Source organism: Natator depressus, chromosome 11 (assembly GCF_965152275.1).
Source record: "Natator depressus isolate rNatDep1 chromosome 11, rNatDep2.hap1, whole genome shotgun sequence".
In the NCBI taxonomy this organism is placed as follows: Eukaryota; Metazoa; Chordata; order Testudines; family Cheloniidae; genus Natator; species Natator depressus.
The window spans coordinates 72,453,573-72,475,620 of NC_134244.1; the positions used below are offsets into that span (position 1 = coordinate 72,453,573).

The following is a 22,048-nucleotide window of genomic DNA, read 5'->3' on the forward strand; positions in this document are numbered from 1 at the left end:
CCTCTCCCAAAAGGACTGCATGATCAAGCTCAAGGGAGTATTCAGAAATAAATTGTTGATCATCCCTTTAATCGAGTTATACCAAAGCAAGAGTTAGACAGTGGTTGGGCAATCACCATACAGTAAAATGGAGTAAATATTAATTAGAATGTTACTGCCAATAAAGACAGGTGACTCAGTAGTAAAGCTTTGATAATTAGGGGAGGCAACATTGTCTAGTAATAACTGGCTGAACGAAGAGAGGTCCTACACTCAACAGTCACTCCCATGTTGGAGGAATCTCAACTACAAAGATGAACAATCATCTTCCCAAAATAATTTTAAAATGGTGACACCCCCAATGACTTATCTCTCAGACAGAAAGAAAAGAAATAATGGTGGGGAGAAAAGGGGACCCTGGCCTGGGGAGAGGAGGCATACAGAAGTTCTGTGTGGTAGGGGAAGGTCGGAGGGCACACAGAGCCCCAGCCTAGGGGAGATGAAGAAACATGGGACAGAGCCTGTGACATGAAAGAGGGGTGAGCAGATGCAGGGAATCTGTGAAATAGAGAGGATGGGAGGGTGGCACATGGGGGGAGGGGAATGGAGGGCAGCCAGGAGCCCTCAGTGTGTGCAATGAGTACAGCCTACAGAAGCATCTAAGTGTGAGAATGCCAAGTTCATAATACTTTGCATGTCTAAAATGACTTTTATCACTGTCCCAAAGAACTTTAAAAATGCAATTATTTCTTCCCATTTACAAATAAACTCTCTTGCCATGGTTTTCTGGAGAGAGCTGCACAGAGTCAGAGTATTAGCTATGTTTCTGGCTCCTGACCAAAACAGATAATCTGTCAACATTTGCTTTACGTGCATGTAGCATTCAGGGGTGGGGTTCTGGGAAGGGATCAGGAGTGATGCTTATATGCCTAGATCGTCCAGTAGAAGATTTTGGAAGTAAAAGATGTCTGACAGAGGCAGGTTTCAGTATGAACCTAGCTCTCAGGTAAAGCCTGGCCCCTTCTTGGTGGCTGTGGAGCATTCTTTCTTAAAAGACCTAGTCTTGGACTGCAAAGGCGTGGAGTAGCATTTAAGGAGCACTGACAGGGGATGCATACTTCCTACTGCCAAGGAGCTCAGCTGCACAGGGGCTCACTGCACACCACTATACAGCTGAGATCTGGAACTTGATCAGTGGATCCTTTGTGTTCTCTTATCCTTATCCTTCTCTCTTATCCTTTGAATTCTCCGGGAATTACTGGGTAAAATCATATTGTTGGTGTAATGCCGGAGGTCAGATCAAAAAACCCACATTAGTCCTTTCCATGGAATCACAGAACCGGAAGGACCGTCCTAGTCCCGTCCCCTGCACTCAAGGCAGGACTAAGTACAGTAGAACCTCAAAAATACGAACACCAGAGTTACAGACGGACCCGTCAACCAGACACCACGTGGACCCAGAAGTACGCAGTCAGGCAGCAGCGGAGACGAAAAACAAAAAAACCCAACAAATACCATGCTGTGCCGGCACTGCATCGTCAAGTTAGGCACATCGGGGCTGCCTGTCCCCACCCCACCCACCACTTGCCACGCGGAAGGCCAGCCACGTACAGGTGAAGACGCTGAGGTTCACAGGCACAGCTGTGAGCTCCCGAGAAGGAGTGCTGGGGTCTGCACTAGCCACAGGGGCCGTTTCCCGCCTCTGGCTGGGAGGGGGACAAGCCTGCAACCTTAGTCTCAGTCCAGGAAAGAAGCTCCCTGAGCTGCTGCTGAAACCTGGCCGAGAGCGTGAGCTGCTGGAGCCCGAACTCCTGCCCGCCTGCCGCGCTCTGGAGGAGCGGCTGCGTTTGAAAGGGCCCCAGCCTGCACTGCGCACCCACTGGTGCCAAAGCACCCCTGGGTGCCTCACGCATCACCCTTGCAGTCAGGGGGCTAGAATCAGAAACTTGCCGGGCAGCCGCTGCAGAGTGTGAGCCCCCGTTCCGAGCACTCCGCCCTGAGGAGCAGCCCATAACGGCTTGGGCAAAGTTACGAATAACCTCCATTCCCGAGGTCTCCGTAATTCTCCTATATTATCTAGACCAGGGGCTGTCAACAGGCGAACCACGGGCCAAATCCGGATTGCCAGACGCTTTTGAACAGACCCCAGAAACTTTTTATTTATATATTGTCATTATTATTATTTTTGTAAATGATTTTCTCTGCAGTCTGGCCCCTGACTGTACATTGATGAAGAATTTGGACCTTGACAAAAAATAATTGACTACCCCTCATCTAGACCATCCCTGAGCGGTGACTGTCGATCCTGCTAAGAACCTACAATGACAGAGATTCCACAACCTCCCAAGGTAATTTGTTCCAGTGCTTAACTATGCTGGCAGGAAGTTTTTCCTAACGTCCAACCTAACCTCCCATGCTGCAATTTCAGCCCATTGCTTCTTGTCCTGTCCTCAGAGATTCACAAGAACAATTTTTCTCCCTCCTCCTTGTAACAACCTTTTATGTACTTGAAAACTGTTCTCATGTCCCCTCTCAGTCTTCTCTTCTCCAGATTAAACGAACCCAGTTCTTTCAACCTTTCCTCGTAGATCATGTTTTCTAGACCAGCGGTTCTCAACAGGGGGTTCGTGGCCCACTGGGGGTCCATGAACCCTTTCGGGGGGCCGCAGGGCCCCGTGGCTAAAATCCAAAGCCCGAACCCGAGCACCTCCCGCAGAGCTGAAGCCGGGAGCAGCAGGGCTGAATTCTGGAGCCCCGAGCCCCGGTGCTCCCCAAGGGCCAGAAGCCCTGAGCCCATGGGCAGAGTTGGGGGAACACAGGGGTGTTACACCCCCCCCCCCAAACTACAGTGCAAGAGCAGGGCAGTCCTGGGGTAGCTCTTACACACCCCCCCTCCACCACCTCCTCTCTCCACCCCCTTGCTAGGTCGGAGGTGGGAAGTCAGAGTCCGGCAGCGTAGGACAGCTGCTGCTCTGACTGGTGCCATGGAGCAGGCAGCCGCAGCGTTGCCTCGTCTCCTGCTGCTGCAGGGGGTTGAAGCTGCTCCCCTTTGCTCATGCAGCTGGTAAGAGCTGCCTGGGCGGGGGGACCCGGCTGCTTTGTGGCTGGCAGAGCCCTCAGGGTACAGGGACCGCAGGGGAGCCCTGAGAGCACACAGACCCTAGCTACCTCCTCCCTGCACCCTGAGCTACCCTCTGCCCAGACACAGCCCCTAGCTACCCCCCTCACTGCACCCTGAGCTACCCTCTGCCCAGACACAGCCCCTAGCTACCCCCCTCCCTGCACCCTGAGCTACCCCCCTGCACACCCCTATGCACAGCCCCTAGGAGTCTCCCTGCACCCTGAGCTACCCTCTGCCCAGACACAGCCCCTAGCTGTCCCTCTCCCTGCCCCTCAAACTTTTTGAGCTGAGCCCCCCCACCTTTGAGTTATAATTTTTGGTGGTAGGCCCCCCAAGTCCAGACAGGCGGGTGGCCTGCTGAGGTGAGTCAGGGGGTGGAAGTAGCATACCCTCCCCAGACCCCGACGTCGGAGCTGGCTTGAGCCTCACTGGCCCCTGCCCACCCAAAACAGAAACTCCCCAGTGCAGCCACAGCCTCAGGGCAGGGACGATGCCCCGGGACTCCGGGGACACAGTCCGGGCCTCTCACCTCCAGGGCACTGGGGTTCTCTTCTGCCCAGGGCAGGAGTGAGCAAACGTCTGTATGACGTGATGACCATTCAGAAACCGGTGAGGAATGAGCTGGTTTGAGGGGAGTTGATCTCGGTCCAGTTGCAGGTCAGTGAACCTCTCCCTGTCTCCATGTCCCTATCTTTAAACAATTACAGGCCCCACGGGAGGGGGTTGGTTTGATGTTTAACCACATGGCTTAGCAATGAGAACCCCAAATCCCCCTCTGCTTTGGGAGCCAGGTTTCCTGTTTGAATTCTGTGTTTCAGAGGACTTCAGGCCTGGGCACTGTGATTATTTACCAGTTTCTCGGGCCTGAGGGGGTCACGTCACTCACGGCTGTGAGGACCGAGCGGTTAAGGCGTTGGACTCGAAATCCAATCGGGTTTCCCTGCGCAGGTTCAAATCCTGCTCACAGCAAGGCCTGTGTTTTAGCCACACTTGCTCACCAGGGCAATACATCTCCACCGACCCTGGGACGCTCTCCATACGCTCCCCACCCCAAGGAAACCCTGTTCTGCTCCTTTCATGGGGATGCCTGGGATGGTGCCTCACGCTGTGTCCCTGCGGTCTCAGCTCCTGAGGCCTCTGCCCCTCACCCAGCACCCCCCGGCTCAGCCCCACCCCTGGGTGCTGCTCCTCTCCAGCGCGTGGAAGGAGCTGAGCACGGGCAGCCCGTATAAGAGGCCAGGGGAGGCTGAGCCTCCCCCAAAAGGCCGTCCATGCGGGGGGGAAACGCTGGGGATGTGGGGCGGGTCTCCCCTCCGGAGGCCCGTGGGCCTGTGGTCATCTTTCGAGGGCCAGAAGCGAAGCTCCAGAGAAGTGGGGGCCCCGCCTGCACCCCGCTCCCCTCTGCCTCTTAGCCCGATGCCCTGCTCTTGCTCTGCCTCTTCCCATCCCCCCTCCGCCTCTTCCCCCAAAACCTGCGCCCCACCCCCCCTCGGCCTTTTCCCCCGCAGCCCTGTCTTCTCGTGCCTCTTCCTGTCCTGCTCCACCTCCTTCCCCAAGGACCCCACTGCCCCCCGCTCACCGAAGACAGAGAAAAGGGACGGGTGCCTGGCCCCATGGCCCCCCGGTAGCCCCCCTTCAGGGAAAGGGGCAGAGAGGAGCAAGCAGGGGGTGAGTGGAGTCTTGGGGGAAGAGGCGGAGAGGAGTGAGGGGCAGGTAGGGGGACCTCGGGGGCCAGAGGAGTGAACAGTGGGTGGGCGGGGCCTCGGGGGAAGAGGATGACCAGGGGCGGGGCCTCTGTGGCAGGGCCATGCTCTAGGCGCCGGTGGCCCCCCAACTTCTCGGGGTCATCTGAAACCCAGCATGAAGGTGACACAGGGCCTGGTTCTTCTTTGGGCTAAGATTCCATCACACCTCTCCCTTCCTGGCAGTGTGAAGGGGCTGGACAGGGCATAAAGCCCTCCAGACACGGCCGGAGACAGGGAAAGGGCCGTCAATGCGGAAGAGAATCGGGCCCAGAGTTAGACAAGGGGTGCAGAGAATATTCTGGATTCTGGTCATTGCACTTCATCCTTGCTAGAAATGCTTCCTGTATTTTCTCCATTTCACTCCCTGACTCTCGATCTCTGCCCCTTTCCCTGTTTCGTCCTCAGAATTAGCACATTCAGCCAGTTAATCGCAGCAATCCCGCCACAACACGGCAGCCTGAAATCTCAGCTCTCCCCCGCCCCTCGCACGAGACCTGCTGCCAGCTGAACTGGAGAAAGAATGGGGAACGACTCTGGCGGAGGGTGTGAAACAGACCCCCGGAAAAGGTGAGTTTTCACAGGGATTTCCTCAAATTAGGAGAAACTTGGGGTCCCAGTTAGTGCCCAGAAAACCCTTCAGGGATCAAACAAACCAGAGGCCCAGCCCTCCCCGATCTGGGCTCCAAGTGGGAGTGAGCGGGGGGCTGCTGTGACATGCACAGACTGCTGGGCACACACGGACTGTGGCTGGGGAGGGGGCTGCCAGACCTCCCTCGGGTGACCAGACAGCAAATGTGAAAAATCGGGACGGGGGTGGGAGGTAATCGGAGCCTATATAAGAAAAAGACCCAAAAATCGGGACTGTGCCTCTAAAATCGGGACCTCTGGCCACCCTAGACCTCCCCCACAGACTGCCACTGAGGGAGGAGTGGGCAGATGCACAGACCTGCAGTGACCACACGGATTGTGAGGTTTGTTCCCCTCCTGTCTCCAGTGGAGCTGAGGTTTCTCCCTGAGCCTGCTGAGCCCTGTGGCCCTTCCCAGCCACGCCCGTGGGAGCAGAAAACACCGAGAGACCAGGCCGGGAAGGTCATATAGTTTATTGGACCCGCTTCTGTTGGGGAGAGAGACCAGGGCCTGAGGACGAGCTCTGCGGAGCTCGAAGGCTGGTCTCTCCCCAGCAGAAGTTGGAGAATGAAAGAGATCCCCTCCCCGCCTTGTCTCTCTAATCTCCTGGCACCGACCTTGCAAACAGAGAACTCTGAGGCAGTTCAGTGCTTCCGACCGAGCACCCGGAGCCCGTATGTAACACGGACGTTGCATTCATTCAAACAGTGCCTAGCGCAGCTGGGGGACGGGCTTCAAGCTGCTGCCAGCCACAGCCCCTTCTGTGCCCCAAACCGGGGGCGATTGCGCCTACCGGCCAGACCCCTCTGTTCCAGAACGGAGGTGCCCTTTGGTCTCAGCCCGGCGCTCTCACACATCCACAGCAGCTCCAGTCACCAGGTCCCCTCTTGGCGCAGTGGGAGCGGGCAGCAGGACAGAGCAGGCAGGCCACCGAGGGGGAACTGTACTCCGGGAAGCCGTGACTCTGTCAAGGATTTAGGTGTCATACCGGGCGAGCCGCTCAACATCCGCTCCCGGTGCGATGCTGTGGGGAACAGGGCCAAAGCCATCGGTGATGACGGGGGGATTTTCTTGGTTTTTCAATGGTTTGCATGCCGCGTGTGGGACTCAGTTTCCCTGGGTGCTGTTTGTTTAACGAGGTGGCACTGGTGGGAGAGGTCGTTTGTTGTTACAGAGGACCAGCGGTGATCTCGCCTGTCAGTTGGGCCCTCAGGCAAAGGCCTGGAGAATGGATACCCCAGCGACTGGTGAGCGGGAGGCCCAGCTTGGAAGTCACAGCCAGGTCGGGCCAGTAGTAGGACAATGGGTTGAGGAGAGAAGACCCGGTGACTGCTTCCAGCCTAGGGGAAAGAAAAGAGGGAGGAGAGGAGAGGCTGAGATAGAGGAGACCCAGGCAGCCTGTTCACCTGGGACAAAAGACAAAGGACACAGGCTTGTGGGAAGGTGATATCTGATGCTTAGCTGGAAAGAGGGGGCTTCTGGACTGGGGAGAGAAAACAGCCAGAGCCCACACGGGTGCAGGAGAGACCTAGATGGACTGTGCTGAGGGAGGTTAGGCCTGAGGCCCTGAGAGTTTGCTGTGCTGTGTTCAGATGCTCAATAAACCCCTCTCTTTTACGCTGGCTGAGAGTCACGGCAATCTCAAGATCGGGGTTGCGTTCTTCCCTCTGGGAGTAGAGGCCCCAGGGGTCCAGAGTGAGGGGACTCCCTGAGGGGGCCCACGGCAGACAGGCATGCTCAAGGCTCAGAGAAGAGGGGTTCCAGGAGGCGGAAGGGCCTACGGCTTAACCCTCGAGAGAGTGGATCTCCGAGAAGGGCTGTCACACTGAAGGGGGTTCCTCCCAAGGACTGTACGAGGCTGAGAGAGAGCACAAGTCCTGTGAGTCCGTGATGCCATCCATGAATAAAGAGAGGATGGAAAGGGAGGTGATTCAGCAGTGGTGAGACTGACACTGGAATACCGCATCCCGTTCTGGTGTCCACATTTCAAAAATAATGTTAAAAAAACTGGAGAGGGTGCAGAAAAGAGCCACATTGAAGGATGGAGAAGACTTATAAGGAGGGATTGAAAAACTCAGTCTGTCTAGGTTTTAAAAAGATGGAGAGGTGAGCTGATGGCAGCCTGCAAGTGCCTTCGCTGAGAGAAAACACCAAGTATTTAAAGGGCTCTTTAGTCTTGCAAAGAAAGGCAAAACAAGAACAAATGTCTGGAAGTAGAAATCAGAAAAATTCTCCTTAGAACAAGGCAGAGATTTGTAAGAGGGAGGGCGACTCATCACTGGAACAAACTGCCAAGAGAAGTGATGGATTCTCCATCTCTTGATGTCTTCCAGTGAAGACTAGATGCCTTTCGGGAAGGTGCTTTCATCAAAAAGCAGCTCTTGTGATACACAGGAGGGCTGGGAGATGCAGGGCCTCATATTAGATGCTCCAATGGTCCCTTCTGGCCTTAAGTCGACTAATTTATGAAAAACTGGTATTTTATTTATAGCCGGCTCCATCCCCCGACTCACCAGTCATTGAGTGCGGAGATCCGGGGGCAACAACTCCAAGCTCCACAGAGGCTGGGCAGGGGCAGGACATCAGCTGGGAGGGGAGGGGAGGGGGGGCAGTGACATCACAAAGGCCTTTTGCAGGACCTCAGCCCATTGGGCAAAGGTGGTGGGGAGGGGGTGACCTCACAGAGAGACCCCGACTTCAGCGGGGCAGGGCCGAGGTGCAGGGCCAGGGCAGTCGCTGAGACCCCCCCGGCTTTGCAGCCGCACGTCTCCTTCGCCAGGTCTCCCCTTGAGGACGGGGAGAGAATTAGGATTCACGTCGTAGCATGAGGAGGAGCCTGTGTGGAGTTTTCTCCTTTCCTACCCCTGGTTGTGCCCTTAAACGAACTTCCCTTGGACAAGGTCAGAGGCTCCGAGAGGTTTGGAACCTGTTGGGTCTGATGCACCTGCTGCAGGCAGAATTCTCGGCACAGAAAACACTGGCTTAAGGGGGCAGAATTTGATTTCCTACCGAGCACTTTGATGCTTGGAAACATTGGGGACCTTGGGGTTTATCCTTTTTGGTTTCCCTTTTCCTCTTTCCTCCCTCCTTTCTCCTCTTCTCTTGCTTCTTTTTTCCCTGTTTCCCTCTCTCTACCAAGGAGGGGTGTGTGTGTGGAGGGTGGGCAAGGGCGGGGGTGGGTTGCTCTCATCGCGGGAGGTCCTCACAAAGAGGTGGGTCTGGATCTGAGAGCGATCCGCTCTGATGGTGACCTGGGCCGTCCTGTGGGACCTCTGGTGAGACCTCTCAGCCGCCGGCCCCTCAGCGTCTCGGTGCTGGTTGGCCAAGCGGGGGGCTATCGACAGCGAGGAGACTCAGGTCCTTTTGGTCTCTTTTCAAATCTGGCAAATAAATCACAATTAATCCAATGTATGGGATTAATCTTGCTGCTTCAGGGGCGGAAGGAGGCAGGGTCTTGGGGGAAAGGGTGGAGTGGGGCGGGCCTGGGGCAGAGGGGGGTTTGCCCCGGGCCCGCACCCCCCTCGGGATGGCCTTGGCAGCAGTATTGGTCCCACCCCGCGGCAGGGCCGGGCTGGAACCAGGTACGGCCGGGGCAGGGCAGGGCAGGGCAGGGGGTGGGGGAAAGCTGGGCGGGAGGGAGCCAGGGGAGGTACCTCTCTCCAAGCCAGACCTCGTAACCTGAGATCCAGAGAGGGCTGGGGCTCAGGGCACACCCCTCCCATCGGCCTTTCCTGTTGGTTAGCGTCGGTGTGGAGATGCCTCGCACGCTGTGTTTTGTGGGTCCTACTTTCAGGCACCTCCTTCTTCCTGTAAGCGGGGGAATAGTCCCGCTCTTGTGGGGAAATTTCCTGGCTTCTGCACGACCCCGGTGAAGTGGACTAGCGAAAGGATCTGAGTCCTCGCTCCCACTGCCTTTACCCAGTGGGCTCCCTGCCCTCGAGGACTCCCCTTCCACTCTCCTGTCTGGCAGAGTCCTCGTAACCCCAACAAGGCTGGGCCCAGGAGTCCTGGGGGGCTCGACCCCCAACCCTGCGGTGGTCACCTAGGACAGGGGCTAGGGTGTCCCCACTCTGGGGTACTCTCTGCACTGGGCGCTTCCCTGACCCACTGACCAGTACATACAATTTAAAGCAAATGCAAGTTATTTAATCAACAATTAATTTAAAAAAGAATAAGGAAAAATGGGAAAGGTGAAAGGAAACACATCACCCCGCTCTGTGGCAGGGAACATCACAAACAGCGTCTCTGGAACGTCAGGGCAGTTCACAGTCTGCTCCTTGTAAGTCCCAGGCCCCTTCTCTGGCCCTGGCCGTGCTGCGGGGATGCTGCGGGTTGGACACTCGCTCTGGTGGTGGCCACACGCTCTCAGGCTCGAAGTGGCAGGACCCTTCTGCCCAGTGTCGCCCCCGCCCTGTCGGGGTTACGATCCAAGCCTGGCCTGCAGAGCCTCTGGGCTGAGGCGTCTCCCTGTGCAGGGCCCGCTTCCCAGGGTCCCCCTCGCTCTCCCCAGCTGCTCACCGCACCCAGCTCCGGATGGCTCCCGCCCCAGCCCCACCACTCGGTCTCTGCACGGTTCCTGCTCTGCCTCCCGCTCCCTGGGCTGCTTCTCTGGCCCCTCGGGCTCTGGTTGCTCCCAGGACAGGTCTGCTGTCTCTGGGCTGCTTTACTGTTCCCTCTGGATCGGCACAGCTCCGCTCCCCAGCTCAGCTCGGGCCCCTGCTTTCTCCTTAGCTCGGCCCCACTCTGTCTGTCTGACCCCGGCAAATCCAGCTCACACGGAGGACGGGACCCCCCTGGCCTCTTGACTCCCTCATTAGCCTGCCCGCCCTGTCATTCAGGCTGACCTGGAGCGTTGGCCTCTCCCCATTGTTCCTGGGGACTATCAGTCTCAGGGTCCTGGTTTCCCATCGACCCTTCCCCCTTTTAGGACTGGGAGCTAGCCAACCAAAACACCCCCACTGACTGTTAGTAAGGGGGCAACAGTCCCCTTTCATTTAGGCCGTAGCTGTGGGGGGGTTGAGGATCGGCAGCATCTCAGTGTCAGATTTAGGTAGCTAAAGTGAAAGTAGCAGCCAAGCCCACCTCAATATTTTTGTGGAGCTAGCCCCTGGTGCCTAACCTGTTTTGGACAACCCACTAGGCCCCCATCTGTGTTGTCAGGTGCCCGATCCCAGACCTACATTATTTTAAACAGATGCTTTTGAAAAACGTACCAAAAGTCTAACGGGCTCTAAAAATCAGCTGAATACATTCCGGGCCTACAAGCACTAAAATACCTTCCTCAAACCAGTGTATGGGGCTTTGAACGGTATCACGACATGGCAGGGGCTGACAGTCAGTGCTAACTGTGTGAAGACCCATTTTTAATGATTCTTGCTAAAGCCAGTCAGCAAATGTCGTCGAGGAGTAAGTGCTGTAATTATGGGGAAGAAAAATCTGCATTTTTCACACGTAACAGAAGTGGAATAACTGCATTCAAAAATAAAACGATGAAAAACTTGAAAGGCCACAAGCCCACTCAGTCCTACTACTTGTTCAGCCAGTCGCTCAGACAAACAGGTTTGTTGACATTTGCAGGAGCTCATGTTGCCCACTTCTCGTTTACAGTGTCACCTAAAAGGGAGACCAGGCATTCACAGGGCACTGTTGTAGCTGGCATCACAGCATATTGACAGCCCAGATGTGCTGAAGAATCATACGTCCCTTCGCGTTTCAACCACCATTCCAGAGGTCATGCGTCCGTGTTGATGACAGATTGAGATGTCACCAGCGGAAGGTTGATTTTCTTGTTCGGTGGTTTGGATCTTGTCGTTTCCACATTGGCGTGTTGCTCTTTTCAGACTTCTGAAAGCATGCGCCACACCTCATCCCGCTCAAATTTTGGAGTCCAATTTCAGACTCTTAACTCTTGGGTCAAGTCCTATGTCTATCTTTAGAAATCTCACATTGGTCCTTCTTCGCCTTTTGTCAGATCTGCAGTGAAAGTGTTCTTAAAACGAACACCACGTGTTGGGTCATCATCCGAGATGGCTAGGAGATGAAATCTGTGGCAGAGTGCAGGTAAAACAGAGCAGGAGACAGACAATTCTCCCCCAAGGAGCTGAGTCACCGATTTAATTCACACATTACTTTTTTTTAACGAGTGTCATCAGCATGGAAGCATGTCCTCTGGAATGGTGGCAAAAGCATGCAGGGGCATACGAATGTTTAGCATCCCTGGCACATAACTACCATGCAATGCTGGCTGCAAAAGTGCCATGCGAACGCCTCTTCTCAACGTCCGGTGGCCTTGTAGGCGCTAAACGTTTACACTGTTTTCCTTTTGAGTGCAGTTCTGGAACAAAACAAAAAATCTACATTTGTAAGTTGCCAGGAGCTCCTGCTCCCTCCATGGCCCCACCCCTGCCCCGCCTCTTTCCCTCAAGGCCCTGCCCCCCAGCCAAGCTGGAAGCCGGAGCAGGGCTGGGGAGCCACAGACCCCCCGTGTGCCCAGGCTGGGCGGGCCTGAGAACAGCCCCCAGCCCATATCCCCATTCTCCATCCCCCGGCCCAGGGCAGGTGGAGGGTCTGAAGCTCCCCACAGCTGTCTGCACGGCTCTTCCCCCGACCTGGTTCCAGACGGGGCTGGGGCCTCAGAGCCACAGCTGGGTTATGGTAAGAGGCCCCCCCGGGCAGCTGGTGACTCAGGAGGGTGCTCGAACCATGGGGCTATGCTGATGTGAGGCGTTCTCTGTCTCTCCAGTTAAAGCTGCGCTGGAGACACAGGCCTGGACGCTGGTGTGAAGATGTGACGCAGCAGGGAGGGGGGAGTGTTGACCTGGGAATTTGCCCTGGGGACGGGAGACCTGAGAGCCTGTCACCTGAGCCAGGAGGGGGAGGGGGAGGTGACACCTCTGCCCAGGAATGTGGACGGAGGCTGCAGCAGGGAACCTGCTGGGTGGGTTTAGTTTCAGTTTGGGGCTGGGTGGAGGAACACAGGGAACCCCAGGGCTGGGGTCTAAGCTCCCTGCTCCCCCAGAAGGACTTCACTGAGGGGTCCTGGGTGTACCCACAAGCTCTGTTTTGGACTGTGTTCCTGTTGTCCAATAAACCTTCTGTTTTACTGGCTGGCTGAGAGTCTCAGTGAATCCCAGGAAGAGGGGTGCAGGGCCTGGACTCCCCCACACTCCGTGACAACTGGTGGCAGCGGTGGGATCTACTGCACCCCGTGAACGGCGCTTCCTGCAGTAAGTGACTGGGGAACAGTAAAACGAAGGGGGATTGACGGGGACCAGGCGTGCTGAAGATTCAGAGAGAGACGGTTTCAGGGGGCGGTTAACCCCTGGGAGTGTGTGACCAGAGAGAAGGACTTTTGCAGTAACAGGGTCCCCCGGGGGATTGCAGCGAGCGGTCCCAGGGGCGGAGGAGTCTGCAGCTCGACCCTGGCAAAGAGGTGGTGACCTCAAGAAGGACTGGCACACTAGGGGCTTTTCCTGGAAACCGTGGACAGCTGCCCGGCCTGCGAGTGGCCAGCCGGGAGATGTACGCTAAACGCCTGAAGAGCGACCTGGTGGAGCTGTGCAGGCAGAGGGGGCTGCACGTCGGGAGGTCCACCAAGGAACAGCTGATTGCCCAGCTGGAGGAGAGGGATCGCTTGGATGACCCGATCCCTGTCCCTGAGGGAAGCCGCCCGGCGGACGCAGCGTGGGCCCTGGGGCCTGACCAGGCTGGGAGGGGTCAGACTGCTGCCCAGGACACCCCGAGACCCTTCCTACCTATGCCTGGGGGAGGGGTTGTGGGAAGCCCAGCGAATACCGAGGGCCCCCTGACCCCAGCAGCCAGCAGGGGATCCTCCCAGCGGAGCTCCCCATCCCTGGAGCGGATGCGGCTGGAATGGGAGAGGGAGAGGAAAATGAGGGAGCTGGAGGATCATGAAAAACAACGTCAACATGAGGAGAAACAACGTCAACATGAGCAGGAGGAGAAGGAGAGGGAGCGTCAGGAGAAGGAGAGGGAACGTCAGGAGAAGGAGAGGGAACGTCAGGAGAAGGAGAGGGAGCGTCAACATGAGCAGCAGGAGAAGGAGAAACAAAGACAGCATGAACTGGAGCTGGCCAGGCTGAGGAGCAGTGGGGCCCCGGCTGCGGTGAGTGAGGGGGGACCCAAGACTGCAAGGAGCTTTGATAAGTGCTTCCTGGCCCAGCGGAAGGAGGGGGAGGACATAGATAGCTTCCTGACGGCCTTTGAGAATGCCTGCGAGCTGCACAGGGTTGACCCTGCAGACAGGCTCCAGTTCCTCACCCCCTTACTGGACCCCAAAGCCGTGGAGGTCTACAGCCGGATGACAGGGGCAGAGGCAGGGGACTATGAACTGTTCAAACAGGCCCTGCTCCGTGAGTTTGGGCTGACCCCCGAGATGTACCGGAGAAGGTTCCGGAGTCAGCGTAAAACGCCTGAGGTCACCTACCTACAACTGGTCAACAGGATGCAGGGATATGCCCGCAAGTGGACAGCGGGGGCCCAAACTAAAGAGGACCTGCTTGACCTGTTTGTACTGGAGCACCTGTATGAACAGTGCCCTTCCGACCTGAGGCTGTGGCTGGTGGACAAAAAGCTCGCGAACCCCCAGCATGCAGGGCAGCTGGCCGACGAGTTTGTGAACAGTCGGTCAGGGGGTAGCCGGGAGGAGTCCCAAAAGAACAGGCCCCCCCCGATGCAGAGAGAGAGTCACCATGGGGCCTCCCAGCGGGGAAATAGGGAGAACCCCCTCCAAAGGGGAACGCCTGGTGTCGGGCCCCTCCGACCCGTTCGAGGGGACCAACGTGACCTGAGCTGCTATCACTGTGGCCAGAGAGGCCACGTACGGGCCCAGTGCCCCGGGCTCAGGGACAAACTGAGCAGACCCAACCTACCCAGGGTTAACTGGGTAGGGACTCAGCTGGACGAGGGGCAGGCGACCCAGGAAAGGGGGGCTACCAGTTTGCCACCTGCTCAGGAGGGAAGAGTACCCCCAGCCAGCCCCGCCAGAGGGCTGGAGGCTCTGGACTCAGGGTGCTCGGTTTACAGGGTGGGTGCGGGGCTGTCCCTCCGGAGAGAGTGCCTTGTTCCCCTGGAGGTGGATGGGAGGAAGGTCAATGGATACTGGGATACGGGCGCGGAGGTGACGCTGGCCCGGCCCGAGGTGGTGGCCCCAGATCGGGTGGTGCCCAACACCTACCTGACCCTGACGGGGGTGGGAGGGACCCCATTTAAGGTGCCCGTGGCAAGGGTACACCTGAAATGGGGGACCAAGGAGGGCCCCAAGGATGTGGGGGTACACCACCATTTGCCCACTGAAGTTTTGATGGGGGGAGACCTAGAGGACTGGCCAAGCGACCCCCAGACCGCCCTGGTTGTGACCCGTAGCCAGAGCCGGCGAGGGGCACTGCAACCTGACCCTGGGGAGGGTACCACACTGGAGGCGCGAGACCCTACTCGGGTGGGGAGGGAGCGCCGAGGGGCACGGCTCAGAGAGGCTGCGGCCTCAGACCTGGCCACGGAGGGGGAACCGGGCCCCATCCCTTCCCCAGCCGCTGAGTTCCAGGCCGAGTTGAGGAAAGATCCCTCCTTGCAGAAGCTCAGGGACCTGGCCGACCTCAGTGAGGGACGGACCATGAGGAGAGGCTGCCAGGAGAGGTTCCTGTGGGAGAAGGGGTTCCTGTACCGAGAATGGGCTCCCCCAGGGGAAGGGGAGTCCTGTGGGATCAGGAGGCAGCTGGTGGTCCCCCAGAAGTACCGCCGCAAGCTCCTGTCCCTGGCCCATGACATCCCCCTCGCAGGGCACCAGGGAATCCGGCGCACCCGGCAGAGGTTGCTACAGAACTTTTACTGGCCCGGGGTCTTTACCACCGTCCGGCAGTATTGCCGATCCTGTGACCCCTGTCAGAGGGTGGGGAAGGCCCGGGACAAGGGGAAAGCGGCGTTGAGACCTTTGCCCATCATAGAGGAGCCTTTCCAGAAGGTGGCCATGGACATCGTGGGGCCTCTCAGCAAGACGACCCGGTCGGGGAAGAAATACATTCTGGTGGTGGTAGATTTCGCCACCCGCTACCCCGAGGCAGTGCCCTTAGCTTCCATTGAAGCAGACACCGTGGCAGATGCGCTCCTGACCATTTTCAGCCGAGTGGGGTTCCCCAGGGAAGTCTTGACAGACCAAGGCTCCAACTTCATGTCGGCCCTGCTCCGGTGCTTGTGGGAGAAATGTGGGGTCCGGCATGACTGGGCCTCAGCGTATCACCCCCAGTCCAATGGGCTGGTGGAGAGGTTTAACGGGACGCTAAAGATGATGCTGAAAACCTTTATGAACCAGCACCCGCAGGATTGGGACAAGTACTTACCTCACCTGCTGTTCGCGTACAGGGAGGTGTCCCAGGAGTCTACCGGATTTCCGCCTTTCGAACTGTTATATGGAAGGAGGGTGAGGGGCCCCCTGGACCTGATGAGAGACGAGTGGGAGGGGAAGGCCACTCCCGATGGAGAGTCAGTGGTGGAGTATGTCCTGACCTTCCGAGAGAGACTGGCTGAACTCATGGGCCTGGCCAGGGAGAATCTGGCCAGAGCCCAGAGGAAGCAGAAGGTCTGGTATGACCGCACGGCGCGGGCCCGTGCCTACGCCACCGGGGATCAGGTGATGGTTCTCATCCCCGTGAGAAAGAACAAACTACAGGCCGCCTGGGAGGGCCCGTTCAAGGTCGTCAAGCAGCTCAATGAGGTAAACTATGTGGTGGAGCTGTCGAACCGGGCCCACCACCGCCGGGTGTACCATGTGAATATGATGAAGCCATATTATGCCAGGGGGAATGTGGTGTTAGCTGTGTGTGGTCAGTGGGAGGAGCAGGGAGATGACCCTTTAGTAGATCTATTCCCTGGGACCAGAGCTGGTTCCCCCCTGGAAACAATCCCCCTCTCGGATCAGCTCACCCCTGCCCAGCAAGCTGAGGTCAGGGGGGTGCTGCATCCGTACCGACAGCTGTTTTCCAACCAGCCTGGACGCACTAATCTGACTGTCCACCGAGTGCAGACAGGGTCGCACCCGCCGATAAGATGCTCCCCCTTCCGAGTCACAGGGAAAACTGCTCAGGACCTGGAAAGAGAGGTCCGGGACATGCTGGCTTTGGGGGTGATCCAGCCATCGGCCAGCCCTTGGGCCTCGCCGGTGGTGCTGGTCCCCAAAAAGGATGGGTCAGTCCGGTTCTGTGTGGACTATCGGAAGCTCAATGCCATCACTGTATCGGATGCCTACCCCATGCCCAGGCCGGACGAGCTCCTAGACAAGCTGGGAGGAGCTCGGTACCTTACCACCATGGACCTTACAAAGGGCTACTGGCAAGTGCCGCTGGATGCAGATGCCCGGCTGAAATCGGCCTTTATCACCCCTCTGGGGCTCTATGAGTTTCTGACCCTGCCTTTCGGCCTCAAGGGAGCGCCGGCCACCTTCCAGCGCCTGGTGGACCAGCTCCTGAGGGGGATGGAGAGTTTTGCCGTGGCGTATATTGACGACATCTGTGTCTTTAGCCAGACCTGGGAGGACCATGTGTCCCAGGTTAGACAAGTGCTGGACCGACTCCAGGGGGCTGGGCTGACTGTCAAAGCGGAGAAGTGCAAGGTGGGGATGGCTGAAGTATCTTACCTGGGCCATCGGGTGGGGAGCGGCCGCCTAAAGCCGGAACCGGCCAAGGTGGAGGTGATCAGAGACTGGCCCGCTCCCCACACCAAAAAGCAGGTCCAAGCCTTTATTGGGATGGCAGGATACTACCGAAGATTTGTGCCCCACTTTAGCGCCATAGCCACCCCCATCACTGAGCTATGCAAGAAGGGGAAGCCAGACAAGGTGGTCTGGACCGAGCAGTGCCAGGAGGCTTTCCGGGCGCTGAAGGAGGCTCTGGTCAGTGGCCCAGTTCTAGCAAACCCAGACTTTGACAAGCCCTTTGTGGTGTTCACCGACGCCTCCGACACGGGACTGGGGGCGGTGTTAATGCAGGAGGATGAAAAGGGGGAGAGACACCCCATCGTGTACCTGAGCAAGAAGTTGCTACCCCGGGAGCAACACTACGCGGCCATCGAGAAGGAGTGCCTGGCCATGGTGTGGGCCCTCAAGAAACTAGAGCCCTATCTCTTCGGGCGACACTTCACCGTGTACACCGACCACTCTCCCCTGACCTGGCTGCACCAGATGAAAGGAGCCAACGCCAAGCTCCTGAGGTGGAGCCTGCTCCTGCAGGATTACGACATGGACGTGGTCCACGTGAAGGGAAGTGCCAACCTGATAGCGGATGCGCTGTCCCGGAGAGGGGGCCCCGAACTTCCCCAGGTCACTGGTCACAGTGACCCCGCTCAGTTCAGTCTCGAAGGGGGGAGAGATGTGACGATGTGACGCAGCAGGGAGGGGGGAGTGTTGACCTGGGAATGTGCCCTGGGGACGGGAGACCTGAGAGCCTGTCACCTGAGCCAGGAGGGGGAGGGGGAGGTGACACCTCTGCCCAGGAATGTGGACGGAGGCTGCAGCAGGGAACCTGCTGGGTGGGTTTAGTTTCAGTTTGGGGCTGGGTGGAGGAACACAGGGAACCCCAGGGCTGGGGTCTAAGCTCCCTGCTCCCCCAGAAGGACTTCACTGAGGGGTCCTGGGTGTACCCACAAGCTCTGTTTTGGACTGTGTTCCTGTTGTCCAATAAACCTTCTGTTTTACTGGCTGGCTGAGAGTCTCAGTGAATCCCAGGAAGAGGGGTGCAGGGCCTGGACTCCCCCACACTCCGTGACAGCTGGTCAGTGCTGTAACCCCCCGGCAAGCGGGTCCTACTCATGTTTATGTTCCCTCTCTCAGGCTCTGGCCCAGATCACTCTTTGAAGGAGAGGGAGAGAGCACAAGAAAACACACGCATGAGACTGACGCTATCGGAGGGTGGTTAGCGTACCCACCCACAAGGTGGGAGACCAGAGTCCAGTCCCCCTGCTCCAATTCAGCTTTAATTATTTATCCAGAGGGCAACAGCTTCACTAGGACAGACTGACGGGGCCTCACAGCACAGTATCCCATAGCTTAGTGCTCAGAGCACGCTCCTGAAAAGAGCGGATCCCTGTCCAAATCCCTTCTCACCCTCAGGCAGAGGGGGGCTGTCACCTGGGTCGCTCACGTCCCAGGTGAGTGCTCTAACCAGGGGGCTACAAAGGTGGGAGGGACGTGTCGTTTCCCCTGGCTTCTTGCAAACCCAACAGATGCGGGTATCTCCAAAGAGGGTTCCTGGCTGTGGCTGGCACCTCCCATTGTCAGCGTAGGCAGGTCCATGCGTAGCGTGCTGGCTTTTGTGAGTCACATTCCAGGGTTGTGTTTACGCTTCACTTTTATCAGTACAACTTTTGTGTCGGTCAAGAGTTTGAAAAAAACACACCCTGGGCCAACGAAAGTTTTACTGACGAAAAGCGCCTAAATCTTTCTGAACCTAGCCCTAAGTCTAGGAGCAAAGAGGACCAGGGAATTGTAGACTCACGTTTTAGTGGGTTTCTCTCACCAACTGAACGTCAGATTGTGATGGGGGGGGCTGTTTGTCAAAGGGGGCCACGCTCATAGATCCAGTGTGGAGGTCGCACACTTCCTCACACAGAGGTAGTGGGTATCGAAGGCCGGGAAAGGCTGAGCCTCCCCAAACAGCCTTGCATGGCCCCACTGACGCTCCACCCCCAGGCCTCTTCCTGCTTCCTGGTGCTGTGCTGTGGGGGGCTCTTCCCCCCATGGCCAGGGCCCCAGGCTGGGGCTAGTGGGGGCCGGCCTGTGCTCTGGTGCTGGTGGGGGGGCATGCTGCCTGCCCTCCCACCCGGCACTCCGGGGCTGAGGGGGTGCTCTGGGGCTAAGGGGAGGTGCCCACCTGGTGCTCCGGGGCTGGAGGAGGGGGACCATGTTGCCTGCCCAACTGCCCGTGCTCTGGGACTGGGGTAGGGGGGCCACGCCACCCACCCCACTGCCTGGTGCTCCGGGGCTGCGGGAGCAGGGCTGCGCCACCCGCCTGGCTCTCCGGGGCTGGGGGCACTCAGGCAGCCCGGGGGTGGGGGGAGATGTGGTGGCCGTGCAGGGTGGGGCTCTGGGCTCTGGTGGGAGGGGAAGAGCCTGAGGCAGAAGGGATGGGCCAGGCCAGGGGCTAGCGTCCCCAAGCCCAGGTTCCACCCGCCCCCCATGCCGTCACACACGTGTCTGGACTCCCTGTGGGATCAAATAATTGCAACCGTGGGGTCTCAGGATCCCTGGCAGGGCTGAGCAAATATCAACCCGCAGGCAGGGTAGAACAAGCAGTCTGTAGCCTCCGAGCCTCCTGCCCGTGGCCGACAGTAACAGTTCGGGTTCCTGACCTTCTGGGCTGGGCAGAACAAATAGTCAGTTCATCGCCCCCGGGGGGGCAAAACAAACAAACAAACAAACAGTCTGTGGCCCCTGAGCATCCGGGCTGGAGGAGGCAACCACCGTTGGGGTTCTGGCCCTCTGGGCCGGGCAGAACAAACAGTAGCCAAACCTAGCGGGAAGTGGGGGAGTGGCAGGGTCACCCGGGCCCATCCAGCTCCACCGGGTGCCGACCCAGGGCCCGATGAAGCCAGGGAATTGCACGTTAAGGGATGAACCATCAGCTCCTACTACGTTCCCTGGGTCACTTCCTACCCCAGGGCGCTTCTCATACACCTCTCGGCTCGCCGCAGCTCAGCATCCCTGTCAACCTCTGCGCTTGCCTGGCCGCTCACAGTGCAGTCCGGGTCTCAGGTTCCCACTGCTTGGGGAGCCTCCGGCCTCTCTGCAGGAGCTTGCAACACACGTCCTTCCTCCTCCTCAGCCGGCCCAGGCTGGGCTGGGCCGCCTCCTTTTATCTGTCGCTTCCACTGGGAGCGGGTGCAGCAAGGCTGAGGGGACGTGGCCTTCTGAGGCCTGCAGCGACTGGTCTGTCCCTGGTGGCCTAACGAGGGGTCGTACACCCCTTCACACAGATCCTGAAAAGACCAGGAACTAAAATCGAAACTTCTCCTTATGGAGGAAGCCATCCAAGAGGCGGCTGACCTGGTCCCAAGTCTCCTTGGCCATGCGTGCCAGCGCCCCAGCCTTCTCCCTCCAGAGGGTGAACGTAGGAAAAAGACTCCAAAAAGAGACCCACGAGCCCTCCCGTGAGCCCCCAACCAGCCAGAGGTGATGCCCAGCGTATGCAGTCACTTGGGCACGCCTACGCCCGGTACCCGCAGATTGCAGACACACCTAGGAAGCCTAAGGACCCGACAGGCATAGGCACCGAAGCCGTGTTACCGGCTCTCAGAGACAGGAGCACAGACCAGACCGCCTCTGGGAATCTCACTTTAGAATTGTTTAAACGTTGCGGAGCTGAGGGGCCACAGAGATGTGGTGACCTTGATCCTAATTCAACCCTGACATTGCACCAGCACTGGAGATGTTGGGTGGGTCACTGACATGTAAAATCACTGGGGCCGGGGGCTGATTTGCTCTTTGGGAGATCCTCCGAGAGCCCTCACCTATGGGCAGCACGTGACCTGCCCGTTGCAGGACCCTAGCCCTGGGCCTCTCCCATTCTGCCCAAGTCCCCGCCCCCCTCCCTGCCGGTGCCCCCCCACCATAGCCACTGGCCCCCCAGTCCCAGGCCACCCCAGCCACCCCCTGCCCCGGAGCACCACCCTGAGTCCTGGCCATAGGCCGGTGCTTGTACCGGCCCCAGCTGCCCCCAGTCCCAGCCACATGCTGGCTGCCCCTGCCCAAGTCCCAGCGGAAAAGAGGGAACTGGAAGCAGGCAGGTGGGGGCTGGGGGCAGAGCATGGGCTGGGCTGGGCAGGCTGGGCTGTTTGGGGAGGCTGAGCCTCCCCTGGCCTGTGATACCTGCTGCCCATGCCCTCACCCAAGACAGGTGTGGCTGGGAGATGGCGCTGCTTTCTCCTACAGCAATAAGGGGCCATTCCTACCACGCTCAGAGGCATTGCGTGCACTCACTTGCTCTCCTTAATACCTCCTTTCTTATTTATTTATTTATATTACAGTAACTCCTAAATGGCCCAACCAAGATGCGGGCCCCATTGTGCTGTGCCCTGGACACACCAGTAGTGAGGAACCATCCTTGCCCTGGAGAGTTTACAGATTTAAAATTTTTATTAAGATGATGTTTTTTAAAAAAGTGAACAGTACAGAATTTAAGCACTGAAGTTTCAGGTTATCAGGGAATAACGTACAGATTATCAAGGGCTGCGAAGTTCGGTTTAAGATCGGGTGGCTAAGGAATACATAATCTGCAATATCCCCGACTGGGGGTAAAAGGTTAACGGGTCAAAGGACAGACATTGAGATATGAGGGCATGTTGTTCATATAATGGCTATGTTCAGGTGTGGAGTATAGTGAGTGAATACGATGATGAGGATGGATTGACCCTCTTTTGGTGAGATTTAACGTTCAGTGAGTTTATGGCTCCAGTTCATATGGTCCAACGGACAAAGTCTCTCGGTCCCTCTCTCATAGTTGATGCACCATGTCGCTCCACCTCATGCCTCCTGGCACTGTCGGTGGCCGGTGATGTGTTCAGTGTAGATGTC

The 22,048-nt window shown here is 57.8% G+C and overlaps 1 non-coding gene across 1 annotated transcript; it reads left to right on the forward strand.

Moving 5' to 3' along the window:
- Window positions 1–3,987: 3,987 nt before the first annotated feature.
- Window positions 3,988–4,069, forward strand: TRNAS-CGA (transfer RNA serine (anticodon CGA)). The gene has a single exon. It is a non-coding gene; the product is annotated as a tRNA-Ser (tRNA).
- Window positions 4,070–22,048: the final 17,979 nt, after the last annotated feature.